The following is a 19,585-nucleotide window of genomic DNA, read 5'->3' on the forward strand; positions in this document are numbered from 1 at the left end:
TCACCAGCCCAGAGTCCAGACTGACAGGTCCAGGTGAGGCTGCTTCAACAGCCCTCATCCACACACTCCACAGACACGTTTCATATATTAGGTGTGGGCCTCTTTAAAATACTGTTGGCTATATAGTGTAAACAGAACTGCTCTTTACACTTTACATTATTCTTCAGTGATTCATTGATTAATTTATATTTTATTCCCCTGTTACGTCATCAAATGATCAGAGACCAAATAACATGTAGGCTGTAGACAAAGGGTGTTGTTGAAGAAAATTAATTTATTTAATCATTGCTTTTTTAAACATATGACGTGATGGCATTAAATCAACGAAAGGAAATAGAACAAAATAGAAAGAAAACCCGAACTAAACCGAACTCCGGGGGAACGACCAACTCTCTCACTCCCGACCAGAAATAAAAGGTTAGGTGAGTCTTCGGGGTCCTCTAACTACTGCTCTAACTAACCTTAACTAGATAACCTGTAAACCCATCACCAACCATCAACGCTACACAAGTGACAAGGGCTGGTTATGGTCCCACGTTCACGCAACGCAAGGGGGTGACGAACCTCTCACGTCCTTGCGGACCCTCCTTGCGTCCACTGCGAGGGCCTGACGTGCGCCTCCCAAAAATTGTAACCTTCCGTCGAGGCGACGCAGCCGCAAGGGCTGTGATTGGTCCGCTCACTAAAACCCGACGCAGGACCAGAAAGGTTCAGGACTGCGTGGAAGCGTCTGCGGGGTCGTTGCGTCGACGTGGAACCATAAAGAGCCCTTTAGTCTGCCCTATAATAACGGAACAGCCCCTCATAGTGTCGCAGTACGGTATACCGATACTGAAACCGTGTCACAATAGCCGCCATTTAAACGCTACCATACCGCATGTTATTAGTAGTGCTACTCTAACAGTGAGTGTGTTAAAGGGGACATATCAACCGCCTGTCACTCACTCCCAACAGCGCTGCTATTCTGGTCCACTCTTTAGTCACCTCACGCCTGGATTACTGTAACTCCCTTCTGTTTGGTCTCCCCCACAAACTCCTCCGTAAACTCCAACTGGTCCAAAACGCTGCTGCCCGTATTATCACCAAAACCCCTGCCATCTGTCACATTACCCCCGTCCTACACCGACTTCACTGGCTCCCTATCAAACACCGCATAGAGTACAAGATCCTCCTCAATGCATTCAATGCCATTCATAACCTTGCCCCCCCATATCTGTCTGACCTCATTCAAATCAATACTCCCACCCGGTCACTCAGATCCGCCTCCTCCATCAACCTACACGTCCCCCCAGCTCGTCTGTCCACCATGGGGGCACGAGCCTTCAGCCGCTCCGCCCCATGCCTCTGGAACAGCCTTCCCCCGGACATTAGAAACATGGACTCACCTATCACCTTCAAATCCCACCTCAAAACACACTTATTTAGGCAGGCATACTCACACATGGACTAGAAATCTGCTGCAAGCTGTGTCTTTTTTTAATTTGTTTTAATTTGTGTCTTGATCTCTTTCTATGCTTGTTAGGTGACCTTGAGTGTCCTGAAAGGTGCCATATAAATAAAATGTATTATTATTATTATATTATGAAAACAACACTTTTCCTGGGTTGTTTTGGGTCTCTGGTGCTGCCACACGCATACAAACTTTTAAATAAGTCTGTACATGCTTTTTTGAGTGAGATATGCATTTCTGAAAGTACCCCGCCTACAGTTACCAAACGAGTGAGTCAGTTTCGGCGCCCCCTCCTACACAGGAGGGGGGGGGGGTACATTTGCATATTACCACCCACTTCCCCACCCCCCTCCAATCAGAGCATAGATACGATTTTGTGGACCTGGACCAGCGGACGAGCGCTGGGCGGAGATGTTCGTGCATTTCAGAAGCAGGGAGATTCCATACAGAAATATATGTGACCGCCTGGCAGGGAGAAGCTCCCCCGCCGGAGCTCCCGGACTGCCGCCAGAACTCCGGCGGCAGTCCGGCAGCCCCGCTCCGGGAGTACAATCCCTTTCTCCTCCATGTCGCGGTTCAATCCGGACTTCAGAGAGTCAAAGCCAAAGTCCCTTTCCCCCAATTCTTCTGAACCATGGCCGAGATAACCCCCACTACGAGTCTTTACTTGTTGTGGAAGGACCAGAGACGTCAGACGCAGTCTTTATGATTCATAATATCATCAGAGGCGCACATAGCTTTTGGCCCTGATATTAGATATATTATATAGATACCTATATATTATATAATGTATTATTATTATATTATATAGATATAGAGCTCAGGGAGTCCGCAAACGGCAACAATCACTTCTCCTCCATGCTGTGGTTCACTCTGACAGCTGATTGGTCAATGGGCAGCAGCTCATTTGCATGAAGGCTACAGACACCAGAAACAGCACATTGTGAAGGGACTGAAACAGAGGGGAATAGCGCTAGGAGAGATTTTGTTTCCCAGAAGCTATTTCCAGCAAACAGCTTCAAAAACATGTTTTCCTGAACTCATATGCTATGTTTACTTGTTGAGAAAACACCATAATATGTCCTCTTTAAGACCTAGTGTGTGTGTGTGTGTGTGTGTGTGTGTGTGTGTGTGTGTGTGTGTGTGTGTGTGTGTGTGTGTGTGTGTGTGTGTGTGTGTGTGTGTGTGTGGACGCTAGCTTTCCTTTGAGAACCGGAGGCCTTTCTGCCAGTTACTCTATGAACCGACCGCACGTCGTCTTAGTCTCTCTCTCTTATTTCATTCACCGAACATCGAGTGGAGGATATCTATGAAAGAACGGTCAACACTGAACGATGGTAACGGTGTCTTGTTCTCCCCTCAGATGCCTGTGAACTCACACTGGACCCAAACACAGCCCACAGACGACTCTCTCTGTCTGAGGACAACAGAAAGGGGACGCGGGTTAAAGAGCAGCAGCCGTATCCTCATCACCCAGAGAGATTTGACCTCTGGCTCCAGGTGTTGGGAAGAGAGGCTCTGACTGGTCGCTGTTACTGGGAGGTAGAGAGGGAAGGAGGTGTTAAAGTAGGAGTGACATACAGAGGAATCACAAGGAGAGGAGATGGTGTTGACAGCCTGATTGGAGGGAACAACAAGTCCTGGTGTCTTTGGTGTAATGATGATCGTTACGTTGCCAGGCACAACAATATAGACACAGTCATCCGTCTCCCCCCCGCTGGCTCTAACAGAGTAGGAGTATATCTGGACCGGCCTGCTGGCACTCTGTCCTTCTACAGAGTGTCCCGAGGTGGAGGAGGGTCCTCAGACACACTGACACACATCCACACCTTCAGGACCTCCTTCACCCAGGAGGACCTCCTGTCTGGGTTTGGGCTTTTAGATGATGGTATCTCAGTCTCTCTGAGTCAGTTGTATTGACACACACTTCCTCTACAGTTAGAAAGATTAATTGTTCAGATGAGGAGAGTTTGATGATGAAAGCTATTTTAAAAAGGTGTGTTTTCAGTGATGCTCAATAAATCGCTCAGTTATCAGTAATTATTACATTCTCTCTTTAGTGATCGCTCTATTGGTAAATTCTGTATGATGTAATATGTCGTTTTTTAAACAAATAAAATAAAGTTGGTGCTATAACCGAGTCTGGCCACTAGATGGTAGCGTTTCTACTTTATTCTAATTGTATGAATCGGAGCGGGGGGGCCGGGGGGCCGGGGGCCGGGGCCGGGGCCGGGGGGCGGGGCCGCGGTGGATGAAGACGTGCCCAAGGACCACAGCAGGTCCTTGGGCACGTAGGCCCGGGGAGCGCAGTGGAGAGATGTCGGAATGGGGACCAAGGCCCCAGCGACGCCCCGGGACCCCGCCTGATGAGAGTCGGCCGACCAGGGGGACGCGGCCTCTGGGAGGAACTCCCCCGGAGCTGGCAGTGGCTGGCCCTACACCAGCTCGGCGGAGGAGGTCTGGAGGTCCTCCTTGGGAGCAGAGCGAAGACCAAGCGTGACCCACGGGAGGCGGTCGGCCCAGCTGCTGTCCGTAAGGCTGGCCCGCAGAGCGGCCTTCATGGAGCGGTGGAACCTCTCACAAAGGCCGTTGCCCTGCGGGTTGTACGCCGTGGTGCGGTGGAGCTTCACCCCCAGGCCCTCAGCCACCGCAGTCCAAAGCTCTGACGTGAACCGTGGGCCCCTGTCAGAGGTGAGGTCAGCCCGGGCCACCCAGCACGCGATGAACGCCCGGGCCACCTCTGCTGATGTGGTAGATGACAGGGGCGCGGCTTCCGGCCACCGGGTGGTTCTATCCACCATGGTGAGGAGGTGAGTGAACCCGAGGGAGGGGGGCAGGGGGCCCACCAGGTCCACGTCGACATGGTCGAAGCGCCTCTCCGGCACCACAAACGGTGCCAAAGGGGTCTTGATATGGCGTTGTATCTTGGCCCGCTGGCACGCCACGCAGGAGCCAGCCCACGTCCGGACATCCCTTCTGAGGCCAGGCCAGACGAACTTGGCCCCCACCAACCTCGTGGAGGCTTTCACGCCAGGGTGGGAAAGGCCGTGGATGGTGTTGAAAATCTGGCACCGCCAGCCAGTAGGCACCATGGGGCGCGGTTGACCCGTGGAGACGTCGCAGACCAGCGTGGATTTGGCGTCATCAAACACCACGTCTTCCAGCCGCAGCCCAGTGGGGGCCGTTCGGTAGGCCTGAATGTCTGCTGCCTGGTCTGCGGCCATAGCCGCGTAATCCAGTCCCAAGTGCACGGACCCCACGACCGACCGGGAAAGGCAGTCGGCGACGGAGCTGTCCTTGCCAGACACATGCTGGATGTCCGTGGTATACTCGGAGACGGCAGAGAGCTGACGCTGCTGTCGACCGGACCACGGCTCCGTGGTTTTGGCCATGGCGAATGTCAGCGGCTTGTGGTCTACGAAGGCGGTGAACCGGCGGCCCTCCAACAGGAACCTGAAGTGTCGGGTGGCGAGGAAGAGAGCCAGGAGCTCCCTGTCGAAGGCGCTGTACTTCCTCTCCCAGCCTTGGCCGCATCAAACGCTCCGTCCCTCCCCATGGTCTCATGAGACCATGAGAGGATGTGTGTGTGTGTGTGTGTGTGTGTGTGTGTGTGTGTGTGTGTGTGTGTGTGTGTGTGTGTGTGTGTGTGTGTGTGTGTGTGTGTGTGTGTGTGTGTGTGTATCTCTCCCCCTTCTTTTCATTTATTTTACCTGCTCTTTTTAATAGATGTGTTTTTAATCGACCCGGTTGCTGTGCTGGCTGCTGCCCCACTAAGGGAGGCCTCTCGGGACCCCAGCCCCTTGTGCCTTCACCGGTCCTGGCGGTGCCTTGCTCCCTTTTGGTTCCCCTTGGGGGGTCACTAAAACAACAAAAAATACTCACCTTATTTTTGCTCCGCGCCTCCTCAGACCCCAGCTGCTGCTCCTCCTGCTCCTCCTGCTCCCCCTTCTCTTCCCCTGTTTTTATTACATTTTTTTTAAACAGAAAAATGAAAAAACATTTTATACTTTTATACACGTCTATATAAAAAAAAGAAAATAAAAGCATTGGGAGATGGTGTGCCAGTGCACCCAGGGTCATGGACCTACAAAACAGAATCACATACAAAAACCTAACCCAGACACCTAACCCTAACACCTAACCCTAACCCTAACCCAGACACCTAACCCTAACCCCTAACCCAGACACCTAACCCTAACCCCTAACCCAGACACCTAACCCTAACGTGAGTCCAGACACCTAACCCTAACCCCTAACCCAGACACCTAACCCTAACACCTAACCCTAACCCTAACCCAGACACCTAACCCTAACGTGAGTCCAGACACCTAACCCTAACCCCTAACCCAGACACCTAACCCTAACGTGAGTCCAGACACCTAACCCTAACCCCTAACCCAGACACCTAACCCTAACCCGAGTCCAGACACCTAACCCTAACCCCTAACCCAGACACCTAACCCCAACCCTAACCCTAACCCAGACACCTAACCCTAACCCGAGTCCAGACACTTAACCCTAACCCTAACCCAGACACCTAACCCTAACCCGAGTCCAGACACCTAACCCCATCCTGAATCCAGACACCCAATCCCATCAGTTGACAGATTTATTTGAGCACCTGCTCTAACCCTGACAGTTAGTTTGGGGTTAGAGCCCAAGTTTCAAATCCTCTTACGCGAGGCCTCCCCAGGCTTTTACCCCCCCCCCCCCCCCCACACCCCGATAACAATACCTGGGACTGAGCGGTGTATGGAGTACAGGATTGTTTTTTAGAGCAATTCTTGCTTTCTCTGGGTTGCTGGGGAGTTGAAGCGAATGCTCCTACTGGTGGATACGCCCAGATGCTCAGCCCTGCCAAACCAGAACCAAACCAGAGCCCTGGATGGACCCAGAGTCTCAGCCCTGCCTTAACCAACCTTTATCCTAACCCTAACCCTAACCCTAACCTCGGGGGGCCTTCCTCGGGTCAGAATGTCCTTTACATTTTACATTTTTAAAGCCCAACTGTAACACGGAAAAAATTTCAATTCCAACTAGAAAACAATAAGCGTTTAAATTTTTTAATTCCAAACTGGAAAACAAAAGTTTTTTTCAAACTATTCATTATTGGGTCAAAGTACATGTGGCCAAAGAGTCCATGAGTCACACCAAAATCCTAAGTCCCGGCGCTACAGGCGCACGGGAACGCTGACCCTGACCCTAACCAAGGTCGTTCAGACTTGCGGACAACGTCTATCCCCACTAAAGTGACCACGGGCTTTCCGATATTAACAAGCTTGACCGGATGTGACCGTCGGAAAGGCCGATTCATGGTTAATGTTTTATTATTAAGGTATTTAATGTATTAATGTACCTTATTGTAAAGTGTTCCCATGATTTCCATGAAGAGAGAAATGTAGATAATGTAGAGAATAGAAACACGTGACCTAGAGAAGGCCTCTCCTGTGCTCCAGGTGATCAGTACAATCTCACAAAGATCAAATCCTCACCACACGTCTTCTTCCTCATACCAAACCTGTGGCGGCCACGCCTCCATTCATACCATCACTCTGTTGATCTCAAACACAGCGAGACGGTGGCTGACCTTCACTTTAATGGGTTTTCATTGGAAAAGCATTTTAAACACAGAAGGTTAAAACAGTACAGGTTTATACCAGTTTAGATCTCAGCTTCTTCACAGTTTCTGCTCATTATTAAGAGTAAGAAAGGAAAAGACTGGACATAAAAGAAGATAAATGTAATAAATAAGTGATAATGTTGAATGTTCATATCCAGTCTGCTCTGGTAGGGGTGAAGTTCCACTGATTATTAACTGAACATATTCAATAATGTGATAAAGGGTCCATAAGGGTGGCAGGTCCATGTTGTCTGATTCATATGTGCTGGTCTGTATCTTAAGGCTGGAGTCGGTTTCTCCCTGATGAAGATGTGTCTCATGGTGTCAGTCGGTCGTTAGGGCGGTTCCAGCAGCAGCTATTTCCTGGTGAGGCCTTCTCCTGCCAAACTCATTTACATAACACATACCTCCTCTCGTTAGGAACGGTTTGGTTGGCATCAAGAGGTGCCAGTAACACGCCCTCTTGTGATGTCACAGTCTCCTTCCCCCTACAAGATGTTTTGTAGCTGTTGAGAGACGGTGACATCACAAGAGGGCGTGTCATTTGTAACATATTTCAGCCATAATATCCTCCCATAGCCACAGGGAGCAGCACCGAGCACATTTAATGGTTAAGAGGTAATATTCTCCCATAGCCACAGTACCGAGTACATATAACATAAGCTGTAACACTTGCACATAGCCACGAGGGGGCAGCAGCTGATCACACATAGATGAAGGGGGTGGGCTTTTAAAGCCACAGAACACGCCCACCCCTACCTGCCTATTTAACTTGACTCACTCTAACTCACGCTTCGAGCGGCTCTAGCGCGGTAATGACAAGCATTAGACTACGTTTTTTCATGAAACATAAACTCAAAATATAATTTTATTTAACTTATTTTACCACATTTGAGAAAAACCATGCCCAAAATAGCATTTATTTGGCTATGATATCAATACTTTAGAGCTCCCCCAAAGTTTCACAAACCATGTTTCCAGGGGAGCTCAAATAACCACTAGGGGAGCTATAGCTCCCCCTGCTCCCCCTTAATTCACACACTGACTACGACATCCAGGATGTGGGAGTGGAGAGACAATTCAACAAGGAACAGTGAAACACAATAAACATCACATTCACAAGAGACGTTAGAGAGAACTACTGTTAGCTACTCTAGCTAGCAACCTGAAGTTGGCTCAACCATGAGCTAGCATCTGGGCTCTTCCCCGTGATGACGTATATCAATGACACACCTAGACGGGCCTTATTATTTTCTTCATTAGATGTCCCACAATTAACATAAAGCTATTTCATGTAAATTTAGTCCAAGTGACAGATGACCTGAAAACCAGTAACGTTATGACAGATCCTTCTGAATACGAAGAGGAAGTGACAGTTTGAAGAGTGAGCGTCTCTCCTTCTCAAGCGATGGTTCCACTGGTTGAGGTGGTGAGCCACTGGTGAGACTGGGATCCTCTCCTAGAGCACTGGTTGAGGTGGTGAGTCACTGGTGAGACTGGGATCCTCTCCTAGAGCACTGGTTGAGGTGGTGAGTCACTGGTGAGACTGGGATCCTCTCCTAGAGCACTGGTTGAGGTGGTGAGTCACTGGTGAGACTGGGATCCTCTCCTAGAGCACTGGTTTGGTGGTGGTCAATTATAGTTCAGACCCGCCTAGTGGCCGATGCTAGTCAGACGTCATCAGTAGAACGCGGCGAAAATCTTCGAGATGCCACTTTAAGGACTTTTATTTAAACAATTATTTAAACAAACAATTTATTAAAATGTTTTCAGCCGTTGATAAGAGTCACAACGTGAATGCTGCTGCTCATGAAGAAGCTTTTTCTAAGAACTCCTCAGAGAGTTGCAGCTCTTCATGATACTCGTCCATACGGGACAGGCTACTCAGGACAATGTTGGCAAACACTGAGAACGGCCTCACGGCTTCACCCACTGAGAAGTGGACTGTTGAATTCTAATGTCAGCTTTTATTTTGATTTATGATTTTTTTATTTTTTTTTACCCTTAGTTAAAACGGGGTTTGCGAACCCATGAAGCAATCAATTAACCAATTAACTAACCAATCAATCAAACACAGAGGCTGGTGGTGGAGGCAAAAAAAAACATGTTTTTTTTTCTGACACCTTTGAATCCACACTGATTACTGCAGTATCTACCAACATAATGATATTAATCAGTGAAGGGGACGTCTTTTTTTTACACACACACACACACACACACACACACACACACACACACACAGTGGCGGACTTAGCAAATTGGGGGCCTAAGGTGAAGATATGTATGGGGCCCACCTCATCCGATCTTTAAAAGAGAACGGAGAAAAAAAAAGTACAGACTGAATGGTGGATAGGCAGGTTAAGCTAATCCATGCGGAAGTAAAGGTTGGAGATGAGAAAAAAAACTTCCCCTTTAAACCCTGGGGGGGTTGTACGTCCGCTGGTTGTTGGCAGGGGGGGGGGGGGAATTGTAATGTAATAATTATCAACCTTAATTTTGGGCCCCCCCCAGGTACTTGGTGCCCTACGCGCAGTGCGTGTTCTGCGTGTGCGGAGCGCCGGCACTGCCCTGCATACACTTCTTTACTCCAAAATGAAGATGGAAAACAGAGAACACACAAAGTGTAGCAGTACACAAACTAATGCTAACTAAACAGAGAATAAGGTTTCAGATAACACCTGTCTTTGCCAAAATGCCAGCACTGTTTATTCTTTTTTCAAATCAATATCAGTATAACAGCAAGACAAGTAGTTAGGGTAAACCCCCACAAACAGTCATATAGGCCTACTTAGCAAAACATCACAAACAGCCATATACTTAGCAAATATTGCCTAGAGGAATAATTGACTTTGTATGTGTGAGGTTGCAATTGACATTGCACTTGAGATTGAACATTTCAAACAAACCTATATATATATATATATATATATATATAAAGAGAGAGAGAGAGAGAGAGAGAGAGAGAGAGAGAGAAAAAAGACAGATTGTTCTCCACATCACACGCTTATGACACAGAGTCCTACTTATTGATGTCTTCACCTAGCGCCACTTCACAGCTAACTGCTGCTGCTGTAGCGGCATGTTCAACACTTTGGACGTTGTTGTTCCTGTCTGTATCCCCAACAATAGCCGTAAGAAAGTATATCATCTTTGGCAGCGTTGCCAAATACTTATCTGCGTCTTTTTCGCTTTTTTCTTTTATTTGAGCCGCTTGGGTAACTTTATTTCCTAACCTTTTTCCTAACCGTTTATTTATTTTTTTCGTGTTTAGACTCGTCTTGCTTCGTCTCTGTTTGTGTACTTAAAAAATAAAATAAAATAAAATTGAGGTTGGTTGGGGGCCCCCCTACTGGTTGGGGGCCTAAAGCTGACCCCACACTACAAGATAAATGTCCCGATATCGGGGCCGATTTGCCCCTTACGAGAATCGGGGTGGCGTTCCCATGGCAGCCGAATCGGGACGAAAATCGGCCAAGATTATCCTGTCTGCCGTAGTGTTCTAAGATAGAATCTCATAAACTTAAGACCTCCCGATCTCAAAATCGGGGTTATCCAACATGTTAGATATTTTCGGCATGTTGAGTGTGTAGTCAACATAATAGCGACGCACGCACACACAAACACACACGCAAAACACACACACACGCTGACCCGAAGGTGCTCCATAATGCCAAAGCGCATTCAATTCTCACTTTTCAATTTTCGTTTCCAAATATTTATTTAAAAACGAAAATATCTGTTTTAGTGCGTGTGTGTTAAATTAAATGTTTTTATATCTTAAACAAATTCCGTTGCAAATAGGAGGCGCGCAGCATCAATATCCTAACACAGACACATTTTGCAGATTGTAAATTGACATGATACATTGTAAACGTTCACAATCCTGCTCTATGCTCTGTGATATTTTGTTTATCATCATTTCTATTAACTTCTGCGAGGCGCTTAAAGTGGTCATGTAGATCGGTCGTCTGCCCGTCTATTGCGCGTATCACACATGAGCAGATCTTGCACACAACGTCAGTCGTGTCCCTTGGCTGTCCTATTTGTTGTATATTTGTTTATGTTGTTATTGTCATGCGTGTTCTGGTTATTTGCGCATGATTAAACATGAGTCTTTATATGGCGATAAAACAAAGCTTTGTTGCGTTTTTTTTCCTTCTTTTTGAAGTGGGGATCGGGGGTGCGCCAACCCGGTTGGGACGTAAAGGGGGTGCGCAGGAAAAAAAGTTTGGGAACCGCTGCTCTAGATCTACCATCTCTTGTCTCTCGATCTCTTGTCTCGTGCTGGATGACGTAGCCTACACGGCCGAGAATCGGATAAGATTATCCTGTAGTGTGGGGTGTTCCGTCTTGTGTTCTAATCTTATGTCGGATCGGAGAGCAAAAATCGGCTGCGATTCTCGTTAAGTGTGGGGTGTACTCCGACTCAAAAATCGCATAAGATAAAAAAATCGTGTAGTGTGGGGCAGCCTTAAGGCATTCGTCTACTCCGCCTTAACGGTAGGTCCGCTACTGCACACACACACACACACACACACACACACACACACACCTTCCTCCCACTCCTCCCCTTGAAACGCGTTGTTTGGATTAAAAAAAAAAGGAGAATAAATTCAAACGTTTCATATTAACACATGTAGGCCTAACCGTCATGAATACAATATTTTAATTTCAATTCACAAAATTAAATTACTTTTAAAATAAATTAAAAACATGACGCATGTAGTTCCTCCGGTTATTCCGCGGGTTTCTCCGCGTCTCGCGCTCCCTCAGCCGTTAGTCCACCAGATCAAACCGGTCAGTTTGAATAAAACGTTGAACCGCCGAACGGCTCCGGACTCACACACGGTAAACTTTGACCCGATTCTACAAATTGAACTTGAAAATAGTTGGATATGTCTGTTTTAAAGTTATACCTGTGACTCGTTATGTCTCCGGTTTTAATGGGGAGTTATTAATGATGAATGTGGTCCTTTTGTCGACCAGGTTGACTGACGCTTCTTGAAGTTAACGGCCCACTGCCTCCGGACCTGCTGTAAGTACAACAGTTATGGATTTATTTATTCTAATTATTCTTTTTTTTGCCAGGCCTACTTCATAAGTTTAATTATTATTATATTATTTTAATTCATTCGTATTCTTCGCATCGTCACGGGCCTATCAATGACTCCATGATGGACGGACACACACACACACACACACACACACACAAGCACAGGGCACACACACGCATTGAATTACAAGTAATAAAGTATCACATGTAAACGTAATGGATGAAATGTTTTAATCTCCATTCACAAAAATGGAATTACGTTTTTAATGAATAACATGGCGGCGCACACCTGCGTGTAGTTCCGCTGATTATCCGCTGATTATTTCGCGGGTCTCGGTGCGGCTCGCGCTGCGTCTCCATTGAGCCTCACTGTGCTGCTGCTGCTCGCGCTCAGTCAGCTGTTGACTCCATCAAACCGGTTAGATTGAAGAAGACGCTGAGCCGTCTCCATTACACGGTTAATATTGACGTTATTTTAGAAGTTTAACCGAAACATGGTTAGAAACGTCCCGTTCAAGTTATGAATGTCACTAATGATCCGTCTGGTCCTTTGTTCTCCAGGTTGACCGTCGGGTTAACGAACACTTTTTGAAGTAAATCGGCCCGCTACATCCGGACCTGCTGTGAGTAGGACATTTATTTACAATTGATCTTAATAGTTTGATATGTTTAATAATGGTTGTTCTGGATGTAATTCGTCGTAAGCTGTTTTTAATTTAGTTAATTGATTCTCGCCGGGTGACGGGGCTGCTGATATTTACTCGATGATGGAGTTGGTGGAAGACGTAGGGGGCGGGGACATGACGTCACACAATGACACCGCATTCGGTTACCGTCGTAGTTAAATGGGAAAAATAACTTATTCTAATAACTTATTTTGATAGGATTAATCACTAATCAAAACACACACACACACACACACACACACACACACACACACACACACACACACACACACAACTAGCTGTAAAACTAATGTCGTTGCTCTCCTTCACAGCTCAAGAAGAAGAAACTGATTCTGTGAGTATAACGATCGAACCATGAAGAAGAAGAAACTGCGAACTGTAAGTCACCACATTTTCTTTTAATGTTGTGGGCTGACAGCGTTTAGTTTTAACCGGTTCCCTTGTAGGACCTGCCCCCCCCCCCCCCCATAGGCCCTGTCCCGCCCCTCATAGGCCCTGTCCCGCCCCTCATAGGCCCCGCCCCTCATAGGCCCTACCCCTCATAGGCCCCGCCCCTCGTAGGCCCTGCCCCGCCCCTCGTAGGCCCTGCCCCGCCCCTTGTAGGCTCTCTCTCTCTCTCTCTCTCTCTCTCTCTCTCTCTCTCTCTCTCTCTCTCTCTCTCTCTTCCCCCCCCCCGTTCTCATGCCTCTCATTCGTCCCTAGAAAATACTTTTCATTCGTCCCTAGAAAATACTTTTTCCGTCCACTTTCCTACTAAATTCCTCAACATTGCATCACATCCCATGTGTGTTGTCCTACTGATAAGGGTGTGGTCTGACTGACCAGAGATGCATGCTAGGGTTCTGCGCTGTTTGAGGCCTTCAGTTGTGTAGACGTTCCCCCTCAGGGGAACCCAAGTGTTTAAGAGGCCGTCGTCATGTCAGTTACATGAACTGGCACGTCCTTCAGGATGGCGACAGGGACTCCTCAAGGAGACACACCAGGGGGTGAGATGTGAGGGCTGTCCCTCTCAGCAACTAGAACCCAACCTGGTTCCTGCACCTGAGAACCACGGAGCACGTTCCAACGTTTCCCTCCGTACACCTTCAAGCCCCAGCCCCCCCACCAGTGGTCTGACCCACCAGCCCCCCCACCACTGGTCTGACCCACCAGCCGCCCCACCACTGGTCTGACCCACCAGCCCCCCCACCAGTGGTCTGACCCACCAGCCCCACCACCACTGGTCTGACCCACCAGCCCCACCACCAGTGGTCTGACCCACCAGCCCCCCCACCAGTGGTCTGACCCACCAGCCCCCCACTACTCGTCTGACCTACCAGTCCCCCCACCACTGGTCTGACCCACCAGCACCCCCACTACTGGTCTGACCCACCAGCGCCCCACCACTGGTCTGACCCTGACTCTCAAAGACCTACAAACCCTCCACTGGTCTCTCCGTTAAACCGCTGGTCTCTCCTCTCTCAAAGACCTACAAACCCACGGCTGGTCTCCGTCAAACCCACCACTGGTCTCTCAGTCAAACCCTCCACTGGTCTCTCAGTCAAACCCTCCACTGGTCTCTCAGTCAAACCCTCCACTGGTCTCTCAGTCAAACCCTCCACTGGTCTCTCAGTCAAACCCTCCACTGGTCTCTCAGTCAAACCCTCCACTGGTCTCTCAGTCAAACCCTCCACTGGTCTCTCCGTCTAATCCTCCACTGGTCTCTCCTCTCTCAAGGACCTACAAACCCACCGCTGGTCTCCGTCAAACCCACCACTGGTCTCTCAGTCAAACCAACCACTGGTCTCTCCTCTCTCAAAAACCTACAAACCCTCCACTGGTCTCTCCTCAAAGACCTACAAACCCTCCACTGGTCTCTCTCAAAGACCTACAAACCCAGCGCTGGTCTCTGTCAAACCCATCACTGGTCTCTCCTCTCTCAAAGACCTACAAACCCAGCGCTGGTCTCTCCTCTCTCAAAGACCTACAATGCCACAACTGGTCTCTCCGTCAAAACCTCCACTGGTCAATCCGTCAAACCCACCACTGGTCTCAATGTCAAACCCACTACTGGTCTCTCCTCTCTCAAGGACCTATAAACCCTCCACTGGTCTCTCCATCAAAACCTCCACTGTTCAATCCGTCAAACCCACCACTGGTGTCTCCTCTCTCAAAGACCTACAAACCCACCGCAGGTCTGTCAAAACCTCCACTGGTCTCACCTCTCTCTGAAAGACCTACAAACCCTCCACTGGTCTCTCCGCTCTCAAAGACCTGCAAACCCAGTGCTGGTCTCTCCGGCAAATCCACCACTGGTCTCTACTCTCTCAAAGACCTACAAACCCACTGCTGGTCTATCCGTCAAACCCACCACTGGTCTCTACTCTCTCAAAGACCTACAAACCCACTGCTGGTCTCTCCGTCAAAACCTCCACTGGTCTCTCCTCTCTCAAAGACCTACAAACCCAACACTAGGCGGTCCTTCTCGCTACTCCTATCCAACCCTGGGCCTGTCCTCTGCCTCATCAGTTTGCATCTGAAGGATACTCACTCAGGTAAACCACTGTTCTGTCAGACGTCCATTCAGGGACGGGAGTCAACCTTGTTTATGTTTTGGAGACACCTTGCGCTCCATCAATCACCAACGTCGGACGATACCGGAAATAGTTCTGAGAATTTTGGACACAATTTGAATCTGACACCTCAGGTAGGTATTATGGCTTATTTTACAGTACCTTGTTTGGCTTTGTATTCCTTTCAGTATTGTAATCCTTTGTGTATAATGCACAATCTAATAACTGAAAATAAAGGGGGGTTATCTTTAACCTGGCATGGGGCACTAAGTGTGAGACGGGCGATCTTTGCATTGCATGGGGCAATACTTCATGTGAGGGGCAATCGTTGCCCTGGCATGGGGCACTATGTGTGAGAGGGGCAATCGTTGCCCTGGCATGGGGCACTGTGTGAGAGGGGCAATCGTTGCCCTGGCATGGGGCACTGTGTGAGAGGGGCAATCGTTGCCCTGGCATGGGGCACTATGTGTGAGAGGGGCAATCGTTGCCCTGACACGGGGCACTATGTGTGAGAGGGGCAATCGTTGCCATGACACGGGGCACTATCTGTGAGAGGGGCAATCGTTGCCCTGGCATGGGGCACTATGTGTGAGAGGGGCAATCATTGCCCTGGCAAGGGGTACTCTGTGTGAGAGGGGCAATCGTTGCCCTGGCATGGGGCACTATGTGTGAGAGGGGCAATCGTTGCCCTGGCATGGGGCACTATGTGTGAGAGGGGCAATCGTTGCCCTGGCAAGGGGTACTCAGTGTGAGAGGGGCATTCTTTAACCTGGTACTGGGCACTACATGTGTGAGGGGCAATCTTTCTACGTCTACTTGGCTTGTATTACATTAACATTTAAATTTTCAGCTATAGCAGGACGCTACTCTTCCTGATACACCCTTGAGTGTATTTTGGTCGGACGTTTCTGGATGACTCAAGTCTGTGGCCTAAATCAAAGAGGATAACAAAGTGGGTGTTGAATACAGCAAGAGCCTGGAGCGATCTAGCATCTGGATCTCAATTTGACCCTTCTACACACTGGACAGGATGACTTGATTGTCATGTAGCTTGGACTCCAGTGTGACTGAATCATGCAAACAATGGGAAGCGACAATGGCGACTTGGTACAATGGATGATGGACTAACGGCATTCCGAATGGACAGAATCTGATGAGAAACCAACCAACTGACTGACGATGAAAGATGAACCAGTCTGCGACGTGGCTTCCCTACCTAACCTCAACATGGACTGCTGGCAAGCCCTCTGGTTCTCCTGTACTCCTGCCCTGAGATCCAAGTCTTTTCTTTCTCTGGCTGAATTGTAAAGACGAGGCTAGTTGGACCTGGGAGATGGGTCCCCCTTGAATCGGAAACCATCTTGGAAACATCCCAACTAGCGTCCCTGTCGAGCTGCAGTTGTGCTCTTCTTCAGAAGTGGAGGTGAAGAAAGCCTCACTGGGGCTTCAAGGTCTGAAGAGGAACGTTGAAATGTGCTCCATGATTCTCTCCTGTAAGAGCTGGGTTGTATTCTAGTCGCCGAGAGGGGGAGCCTCACAGTCTACCTGTTGGTGTTTCTCCTTGGGGAGTCCCTGTCACGGTCTTGACGGACGTTCCAGGTCATGTAACTGATGTCACGACAGCCTTTTGAAAACTTGGTTTCTCCTGAGGGGGAACGTCTTCAGAACTGTAGGCGTCAGATGGCACAGTATCCCAGCATGCATCTCTGGTCACTCAGATCACACCCTGATCAGTAAGGCAACACTCATGCGATGTGCATGCAATGTTTCAGAGAGTAGTAAGGAAGTAGACAAAAGGCATGAGAACAGTTTGTTATTTTGTACTGTTGTCAGCATTGTTTATGGGTGGGAATTATTTGCTAAATGGGGGGGATATGAAATGTATAGTCAATTATTTGTACATGAACCAACAGCAACAAACTACTAGATCTGCTCAAGGTAAGTCTGTTGGCTGTATTTTGCAACGAGACGACCAAAGCACCCCAAGATCTCCATCGTCGTTCCAGCTCAAGGTAAGGGGGTTCTGCGGGGGGGTTGGTAGTTAGATTGAAGACCGCTATGTGCATGGGTCTATAAAGATGCTGTCTGACTTCACAGGATCTCCAGGACCAGGGTGGACCAGAGGCTGAGGACCAGCAGGTGACCAGATCCCCTAGACCAGGCATGGGAGACCAGAGACCAGATCCCGCTGGACCAGGTATGGGGCACATAATAATAATAATAATAATAATAATAATAATAATAATAATAATAATAATAATAATAATAATAATACAACATTGGATTTGTATAGCGCTTTTCTCGCACTTAATTAGACTGTAGGGTAACTAGATACCCTAGACCAGGCCTGGGGCACCAGGGTAGACTACTAGAGGCTGGGGACCAGCAGCTAACTTGATCTCCCTGGACCAGGCATGGGGTACCAGGCTAGACCGGAGGCTGGGGACCAGTGGGTATCCAGATCCCTCTGGACCAGGAATGGGAGACCGGAGGATATAGACCTGATCCAGCTGGACCAGGTATGGGGCACCAGGGTGGACTGTAGGGCAACTAGATCCCCTAGAGCAGGCCTGGGGCACCAGGGTGGACTGTAAGGTAACTAGATCCACTAGAGCAGGCCTGGGGCACCAGGCTGGACCGGAGGCTGGGGAGCAGAGGGTATCCAGATCCCCCTGGACCAGGAATGGGGCACCAGGCTGGACCGGAGAACGGAGGGTAACCATCACCAAGCACTTGACACCTGGAGGTTCTTTTTAATTAACGATCGTAGAGGGTGTTAATTAATTTTTCCTTCAGATTTTTCATTCTGTGAATTTTTGCCAAAGCTGTGATTTGAGGTAATTAAGGTCACATCAGCTGCTGCTACTACTGTAGTTTATCCAGCGTACATCTAGGTGGACACTAAAACACAACTAAAACATAACAGCTGGTGACGAAACATCACCCTTTTAATGTGTTTGTATTGTGAACAGATGAAGCTGACGACCCACCAGGAGCGAGACGAGGACTACGATGGGACTGCTCAAGTCTTTGGAAGGTTAACAGTTTTTTTTACATCGTTTCACCACCAGAGCTATGCTGTTCAATTCACATAATGTTTTACTATAGTCCTGAATTACAAATTCTCAAGTGTGCATGTTGAAGTTTAAAATATGAAATTAATCTTCTAGTCTATCTTCTACTTTCAAGACAGCGCTTTGATTCAGAATTATTTAAATGAGGTGTCCAAAGAATAAAAAACTACTAACAGTTTAGAATTCTCAAAAGTATTTTCTTTAAGTATAATTATTTACAATTTCAACACACATTGTATTAACTAAAAAAATCGTGGACAAAATGATCAGGAACCCTGGGCTGAGGAGAGCTGATGGAGGAGCCACCTATCTGGAGGGAGACCCAGAATGTGGTTAGCCTCATAGCTGGACATCATTAGCCTCATAGCTGGACATCGTTAGCCTCCTAGCTGGACATTGTTAGCCTCATAGCTGGACATCATTAGCCTCCTAGCATAATTTATATTGTTAGCGTCATAGCATAATGGATATCGTTTACCTCATAGCGTTATCTATATTGTTAGCCTCATAGTATAATTGAGATTGTAGCATAATTGATTTCATTAACCTCATAGCATAATCAATATCAGTAGCCTCAAAGCATAATCAACATTGTTAGCCTAATGGCATCATTTATATCGTTAGCCTCAAAGCATAATGGATATCGTTAGCCTTTTAGCATAATGGATATAAGCCTCATAGGGTAATCGACAACGGTAGCCCCACAGCATAATCTACATCGGTAGTCCCATAGCGTTATCAACATTGTTGGCCTCCTGGCATAATTTATATTGTTAGCTTCATAGCATAATGGATATCGTTTACCTCACAGCCTTATCTGTATAGTTAGCCTCATAGTATAATTGATATTGTAGCATAATAGCACAATTGATTTCATTAGCTTCATAGCATAATTGATTTCATTAGCCTCATAGCATAATCATATCGTTAGCCTCATAGCATAATTGATTTCGTTAGCCTCAAATCATAATCAATATCGTTAACCTCAGTGTTATCTAGATCGTTAGCCTCATAGTATAATTGATATTGTAGCATAATAGCATAATTGATATCATTAGCCTCATAGCGTAATCGTCATCGGTAGCTTCATAGCGTAATGGACATCGTTGGCCTATGGCTAACAACATAGATTATGCTACAAGGCTAACGA

At 47.8% G+C, this 19,585-nt stretch overlaps 1 protein-coding gene across 1 annotated transcript in view; it reads left to right on the forward strand.

The window, feature by feature from the left end:
- The window catches only part of LOC311350681 (NLR family CARD domain-containing protein 3-like), a 240,816-nt gene extending 227,529 nt beyond the window's left edge, over nucleotides 1-13,287 (forward strand). The window contains exon 9 of the transcript XR_014636668.1: nucleotides 13,121-13,287. The gene's annotated coding sequence lies outside the window, so the exon portion shown is untranslated. The remainder of the gene's footprint in view (nucleotides 1-13,120) is intronic.
- The last annotated feature ends 6,298 nt before the right edge of the window (nucleotides 13,288-19,585 follow it).

This window comes from Micromesistius poutassou (genome assembly GCF_964030765.1).
Source record: "Micromesistius poutassou genome assembly, chromosome: 7".
Classification (NCBI taxonomy): Eukaryota; Metazoa; Chordata; class Actinopteri; order Gadiformes; family Gadidae; genus Micromesistius; species Micromesistius poutassou.